This window comes from Mya arenaria, chromosome 5 (assembly GCF_026914265.1).
Source record: "Mya arenaria isolate MELC-2E11 chromosome 5, ASM2691426v1".
NCBI classification, from domain to species: Eukaryota; Metazoa; Mollusca; class Bivalvia; order Myida; family Myidae; genus Mya; species Mya arenaria.
The window spans coordinates 51095865-51103797 of record NC_069126.1 but is presented as its reverse complement, the minus strand read 5'-3'; the positions used below and the strand labels follow the sequence as shown (position 1 = coordinate 51103797).

Sequence of the window (7933 nt, the reverse complement as noted above, 5' to 3'; positions counted from 1 at the left end):
GGTCAACCAAAAAAGAAGTGAACGTGAGGGTGCTAAACCAATGAAGTAGTGAACGCGAGGGTGCTAAACCAATGAAGTAGTGAACGCGAGGGTGCTAAACCAATGAAGTAGTGAACGTGAGGGTGCTAAACCAATGAAGTAGTGAACGTGAGGGTGCTAAACCAATGAAGTAGTGAACGTGAGGTTGCTAAACCAATGAAGTAGTGAACGTGAGGGTGCTAAACCAATGAAGTAGTGAACGTGAGGGTGCTAAACCAATGAAGTAGTGAACGTGAGGGTGCTAAACCAATGAAGTAGTGAACGTGAGGTTGCTATATCAATGAAGTAGTGAACGTTCGTAGACAATATTATTACGTTTTATTTTAACAATTTCATAAGCATAGATATTTAAGCAAACAATCTAAGGAAACAATATCAAATTTAATTATTCGTTGTATACAGTGGGCTATTTTAGGAACCAAGGTGACAAATGACTGCATGTTCACCTAATTAATGTAGGCCAGCATATGTGTATATATGCATAGAGCTTTATTTAAAACAATAATAAAACATTTGTTGTTGTTTTCGATATAATGTTAATTTTGATATAAATTTAATTCTGAAAACAATTTCGTCACTTAAGCAGTGTTTAATGAATTTAAGAGTGCTGAAAAGACTATATAATTATTAAGATAATAACGAGTGCTATTGGTCACACCCTGCTTTCGGTTAAAAATATAAAAGTGAATACATTAGGCTATTTTCGTTTGAAAGAAAACATTACCCCATTGTTAATAAAAACAATGATTAACAGACGCAAAATAAAATGCAATTACAATGTCAGGCACTTATTAAAAAGACAACAAAAACGCGACATTTAAGATACATATACAAATACTAAGTCCTTTAACCACTGCTTCTTCAGAAACATTGTGTTAGATTAAACAAGAGATGTTTGTCAAACATTATGCCCACCCCCTAGCGCCATGTTGTCAGGATTATATGGACAATTGAATGAAATATGCATGGACCGAAATGACAGCTGATTTGTCGCTGACATTGGATGCCGTTGAGGCAGTTTTAAGATTATGATCATTCAAAGTTTGAGGATAGAGTGTGTTATGACCATGACCTTTAACTCTATGACCTCAAAATCCATAGGATCCATCAGCTGGTCACCAAAAATCTAAATGTTAAGTTTGAGGGCCATGGGTGCAGGCAATGACAAGTTATCACACAGACAAGCTTTTTTCGTTCAAGGTCACTGTAACCATGACCTTTGACTCGATGACCCCTAAAATCATAAGGGGTCATCTACAGGTCAGACACAACTCCAAGTCAAGTTTGAGGGCCATGGGTGCAGGCATTGTCCAATTATCACTTGTTACATTTTCGCTTTCAAGGTCACTGTGAACCTGACCTTTGACCCAATGACTCCTAAAATCAATAAGGGTCATCTCCTGGTCAGGCTCAACTTACATGTCAAGTTTGATGATCATAGATTCAGGCATTGTTAAGATATCACTGGGAGACAATTTGTTATTTATTGCGTTAAATGTTACTGTGACCTTGACCTTGGCCTGATAACCCCCAAAGTCAAGAGGGGTCATCTACTGGTCAGGCCCAACCTTCATGTCAAGTTTGATGACCATAGGTCCAGGATTTGTTGGGTTTACTTTCAAGGTCACTGTGACCTTGACATTTGACCCTTTAAATCAATAGGGGTCATCTACTGGTCAGGCCCAACCTCCAAGTCAAGTTTGAGGGCCATGGGCGCAGGCATTGTAGAGTTATCACTCGGGCAACCTTTTATCGTTCAAAGTCACTGTTACCTTGACCTTTGGCCCAATGACCCCTAAAATCCATAGGGGCCATCACTGGTCAGGCCCAACCTTGGTCCAAGTCAAGTTCGATGGCCATGGGTGCAGGCATTGTCGAGATATCACTCGGACAACCTTTTACCATTTAAGGTCACTGTGACCTTGACCTTTGGCCCAATGACCCCCAAAAACAATAGGGGTCATCTACTGGTCAGGCCCAACTTCTAAGTCAAGTTTGATGGCCATGGGTGCAGGCATTGTCGAGTTATCACACGGACAACCTTTTACCATTTAAGGTCACTGTGACCTTGACCTTTGGCCCAATGACCTCCAAAAACAATAGGGGTCATCTACTGGTCAGGACCAACCTCTAAGTCAAGTTTGATGGCCATGGGTGCAGGCATTGTCGAGTTATCACATGGACAACCTTTTACCATTCAAGGTCACTGGTGCCTTGGCCTTTGGCCAGATGACCCCCCAAAACAATAGGGGTCATCTACTGGTCAGGCCCAACTTCCATATCAAGTTTGATAACCGTAGGTCTAGGCATTGTTGAGTTATCACTCGGACAAGCTTTAAAATTATTTTACCATTAAAGGTCACTGTGATCTTGACCTTTGGCCCGATGACCCCCCAAAACAATAGGGGTCATCTACTGGTCAGGCCCAACTTCCATATAAAGTTTGATGACCGTAGGTCTAGGCATTGTTGAGTTATCACTCGGACAAGCTTTAAAATTATTTTACCATTAAAGGTCACTGTGACCTTGACCTTTGACCTGATGAGCCCTAAAATCAATAGGAGTCATCTACTGGTCAGGCCCAACCTTCATGTCAAGTTTGATGACCATACGTCCAGGAATTGTTGAGTTATCACTCGGACAAGCTTAGGTCTACCGACGGACGGACTGACTGACCGACGGATATGCCTGTGCAAAGCAATATACCATAATAATAAAAATTATTTCGGCAATGACTGTGATATTAACCGTTAAACTAATGACAATGGAAATAATAAGGGTAATCAACTGGTCAAAAAAGCTTCTAATAAAGTTTTTTATGATCTGACATATTTTACAAACAACATTAACTCTGACTTATTCTGATATTGTTAAAACTAACACTGAAGAACATGGTCCTTGAACAGAAATCACTCTTAAGTTATTTTAAAGACAACTTTTCCATGACATTGTTGGATGTTGACTATGCCAGTGATCTACCAGCCCAGTAGAGGTAAAATACCAGTCAGGGGCATTACATCATTTAGGATTCATGGTCTAAGGTCCAAGCCTTCTGGAGTTATTGTGCATATTATGTTTACATGTACACTACTGGTTGTAACCTTTGCTTCTGACATTCAAACCTCTAAACCTCTAAAACAGTACTGGTCATTTTCTGGTAAAGGACAACTTACTATTAATTTGGTAAAAGTTCAAACTGTTTTGAGTTATTTTGAAAACAAGACTAGTGTCTATCAAGAACTTCAGACAGGCGAACTGATAGATTGACTGAATTGAATGATAGACTGACCAACATTGGCAAACATACCCTAGTTCATGTATTGCTATTCTTTCACAAAGGCGGCATTATATATATGAAATATATTTTTGATAATACATCTGTAATACAATTAAGTCACAGAGAGGTAATTTATATCACAGGTTCTTCTCTTCAAGCCAAGTTTAGACAATCCAATCGAAACAAGAGCATGCGAACTGGTCGATGATTGGTCCCATACTGTCAAAATCCTGTAGAAGAGATTTTCAACTCCCTGCTGAGTAGAGATGCTGAGTAGAGACTCCCTGATGAGTAGAGACTCCCTGATGAGTAGAGACTCCCTGCTGAGTAGAGACACTGAGTAGAAACTCCCTGCTGGGTAGAGACTCCCTGCTGAGTAGAGAAGCTGCAAATTGACAGCCTGCAATTAAAATGTACATGTTTCTAAAGGTTCATCAAATTGATCATAACTTCTATGGAGGTTTTAACATTAAGTTATGTAACAATATGTTGCCCATATACTATATCACATATGGTTCAACACCTGTCTGGTGGTTTTGATAGTCATGAGTCTTTGTTTCAAAATAAATTGAAAACTCTTAGACCAGGAATCCTTAATGGTAGATTGACACATTATGAAGTAATAACAATAACCCTATTGAAAAGCAAATTAGTGAAACAAATTATGTGATTTACCTTGTCTGTATACAAATTGCTATGAATATGGTTTAAAACAATAAATATTTTTAATATAATTACAGAAATGTTGTTATTGAAGACTTTTGATTTTGTCAGGTCTATTTTTAACTTAGGTAAGTGTACAGAATGTATGAACAAGCAGGCTTACAGGTGTCTGTCTGTAGATGTTGTCTTAGGTGCTACTGAGATCATGGTTTTCAAAGCGCGGTCAACTGCAAGTCCAAAAAGTGGCATCCTTGCCTCCACGGGCAACCTCTAGGCATATGGCAGGCAAATGTGCTTGACAGGCTCCTAAAAGCAATTATTATTTATAGCATGAGATGCAGTGTTTATAATACATGTTAAGATGATGTCTATCATTTTGAAGATTTATGATCAACTCAAAGCTCTTATAAATCATTATTGTTTACCAACTATATTTGTGTATAGACAATGCTTTTAAGAGTCGCTGGATAAATGCGGTAAGATACAAAATGACGATACGAAGAGCAGGCTATGAGTGAGCCTTACCAGGTGGCTATCGTACCTTTTAAAATACTGCTGGTGTAAGCAGACATCACGATCTTTACGATGGCGGTCGTGGCCATATTGTGCAAAGGACATCGGTTGGTTTTGCTTCTTATAGCTTATGAACACCAGGTCCTTCTGGTTTCTATTGAAAAAACAACAACACAATGAACATCAGCTAATTGACTAACGTTTGTGCTTTAGAACGAAAACTCCGGTCAAAGTCACCAGCATAGAGATATATGGTCAGTTCGTTTAGTACAGATCTAAAGAACGTGTCCCACGGCATAATTACACAGATATGGTAGGTTGTCTAACTACAGCGCTTAAGAACGTGTCCCCCTGTCAAAGTCACCAGTAAAGATAAATATAATGGTCAGTTCGCTTTTGAAAGTGGTTTACAACATGTATTTCATTCATTGTCACCAGTATCGTGACATATAGTCAACTGACTAAGTTCAGTGCTTTAGAAGGTGAACCCCCGGTATAGTCAACATAATGAAGATATATGTTGAGCTGATTAATAAAAGTGCTTTCGAACATGTCCTTCAGTCAAAGCCATCGGTTAGATAATGCTTTTAAGAGTCGCTGGATAAATGCGGTAAGATACAAAATGACGATACAAAGAGCAGGCTATGAGTGAGCCTTACCAGGTGGCTATCGTACCTTTTAGAATACTGCTGGTGTAAGCAGACATCACGATCTTTACGATGGCGGTCGTGGCCATATTGTGCAAAGGACATCGGTTGGTTTTGCTTCTTATAGCTTATGAACACCAGGTCCTTCTGGTTTCTATTGAAAAAACAACAACACAATGAACATCAGCTAATTGACTAACGTATGTGCTTTATAACGAAAACTCCGGTCAAAGTCACCAGCATAGAGATATATGGTCAGTTCGTTTAGTACAGATCTAAAGAACGTGTCCCACGGCATAATTACACAGATATGGTAGGTTGTCTAACTACAGCGCTTAAGAACGTGTCCCCCTGTCAAAGTCACCAGTAAAGATAAATATAATGGTCAGTTCGCTTTTGAAAGTGGTTTACAACATGTATTTCATTCATTGTCACCAGTATCGTGACATATAGTCAACTGACTAAGTTCAGTGCTTTAGAAGGTGAACCCCCGGTATAGTCAACATAATGAAGATATATGTTGAGCTGATTAATAAAAGTGCTTTCGAACATGTCCTTCAGTCAAAGCCATCGGTTAGACAATGCTTTTAAGAGTCGCTGGATAAATGCGGTAAGATACAAAATGACGATACAAAGAGCAGGCTATGAGTGAGCCTTACCAGGTGGCTATCGTACCTTTTAGAATACTGCTGGTGTAAGCAGACATCACTTTCTTTACGATGGCGGTCGTGGCCATATTGTGCAAAGGACATCGGTTGGTTTTGCTTCTTATAGCTTATGAACACCAGGTCCTTCTGGTTTCAATTGAAAAAACAACAACACAATGAACATCAGCTAATTGACTAACGTATGTGCTTTATAACAAAAACTCCGGTCAAAGTCACCAGCATAGAGATATATGGTCAGTTCGTTTAGTACAGATCTAAAGAACGTGTCCCACTGCATAACTACACAGATATGGAAGGTTGTCTAACTACAGCGCTTAAGAACGTGTCCCCCTGTCAAAGTCACCAGTAAAGATAAATATAATGGTCAGTTCGCTTTTGAAAGTGGTTTACAACATGTATTTCATTCATTGTCACCAGTATCGTGACATATAGTCAACTGACTAAGTTCAGTGCTTTAGAAGGTGAACCCCCGGTATAGTCAACATAATGAAGATATATGTTGAGCTGATTAATAAAAGTGCTTTCGAACATGTCCTTCAGTCAAAGCCATCGGTATATTGGTATACGGTCAGAAAACTAACCATAATGCATTAGAATTTGAGTTACAGTCAAAGTGACCTGTAAAGAGGGTATGGTCAGTTGATTTACTACAGTGCTTAAAACATCTCCCTCAGTCAGAGTCACCAGTTTAAAGGAACATAGTCAATTGACTTTCAACAGTGCTTTAGAGCTTGTTCCACAGTTAAAGTCACCAATATGAAGGAAAGTGGTCAGTCGACTAACAGCAGTGTTGTAGAACTTATCCCTTAGTCAAAGTCAACAGGTTGAAAAAACATAGTCAGTTGATTAACTACAGTGCTTTAGAGCATGCCCCTAAGTCAAAGCCATCAGTATGAAGAGATATGGCAAGTTGAGTAAGTCCAGAGCTTTAGAACGTGTCCATTAACTATGAAGATATATGTACATAGGACTAACTACAGTTTTTGAGAACATGTCCCTCTGTAATTGTAACCAATATCAATTCATATGGTCAGTTGCCTAACTTGTCTCCAGCATAAAGAGATACGGTCAATTGACTTATAAATATCACTGGTTTAGAACGTGTCCATCAGCCATAGTCACTAGTATAGAGATATATGTTCAGTTGCTTACTACAGTTTTTGAGAACATGTCCCCAGTCAGTCACCAATGTCAATTAATATGGTCAATTGACTAACAACAGTGTTTTAAAGTGTGTTCCACTGTCATACTTACCAGGAAAGTTGACTTACTACAATGTTTTAGAACATATAATTCAGTCATAGTCACCAGTATAGAGATTTATTTTCAACTGACTAACTACAGTGGTTTAGAACGTGTTTCTCATTCCTAGTCACTAGTATAAAAGTATATGGTCAGTTGAAAAACAATAGTGCAGCAGATCGTGAACCCCATGCATAGTCAATAGTATCAAGGCTGCTTCACTGTAATTTTGGTTCTACCATCTGCCCTAATGGAGACCAGCATGGGTACTATTGGCCTTCATAGGTCTACGTATTTTCTGAATGAAGGTTTATGGTGTTTCGTTTATTTTCCTAAAGATGAGCAGTTGAACAAAATAATTATATGAAATAAAAACAATGGTCTCAGAAAAGATGACGTCAAATAAAAAAGACTTGACTTTCGATTTTTATTTTTCAATTGTTTTGCCATTTTCTGTACAGTAAACAAATTCTACTTTCGATATCACTCTAAGTCCTGTTTTCGCAAGAAATTCATGAACACTTTATCAGCTTGGTGTTATTCAATCAAAAAGATATAGTAGAAACTATAAATAGCAAAACCTTACCTTAAAACAATGAAAATATTAAGAAAAAAACATGCAAAGTATTGTTTACTGCATTACAGCCACTATGAGAAAAAAACGAAGCAGACAACACTTTTGTTTTCCAATAATTGTTTATCACTGTTCACTCCCTTGGTTGGGAGCTGCTCAATCAACACGGCACTTGTGCCTAACCGTCGTAAACTTATGCTGGGTAAACTATACACAGTTCGTGATTACTGAAACTTTTTTAACTTGTAAATTTGTAAGTTTGTACAGTTAGGTATTTGACGATAAACTTGTAAGACTGTCATGAACCCAG

The 7933-nt window shown here is 38.4% G+C and overlaps 1 long non-coding RNA gene across 3 annotated transcripts; it reads right to left on the bottom strand.

Annotated features, from left to right (window-relative positions):
• Nucleotides 1-304: 304 nt before the first annotated feature.
• LOC128233550 (uncharacterized) lies at nt 305-7729 on the bottom strand. Of its 3 annotated transcripts, XR_008260725.1 has the most exons (7): nt 7636-7729; nt 5815-5933; nt 5168-5293; nt 4521-4646; nt 4143-4285; nt 1309-3716; nt 305-1273 (listed from the first exon to the last, which is right to left on the bottom strand). It is a non-coding gene; the product is annotated as an uncharacterized LOC128233550 (long non-coding RNA). The 3 variants fall into 3 exon arrangements; XR_008260726.1 differs by having other exon boundaries at nt 305-3716; nt 5815-5930; nt 7636-7712; XR_008260724.1 differs by having other exon boundaries at nt 306-3716.
• Between the last annotated feature and the right edge of the window lie 204 nt (nt 7730-7933).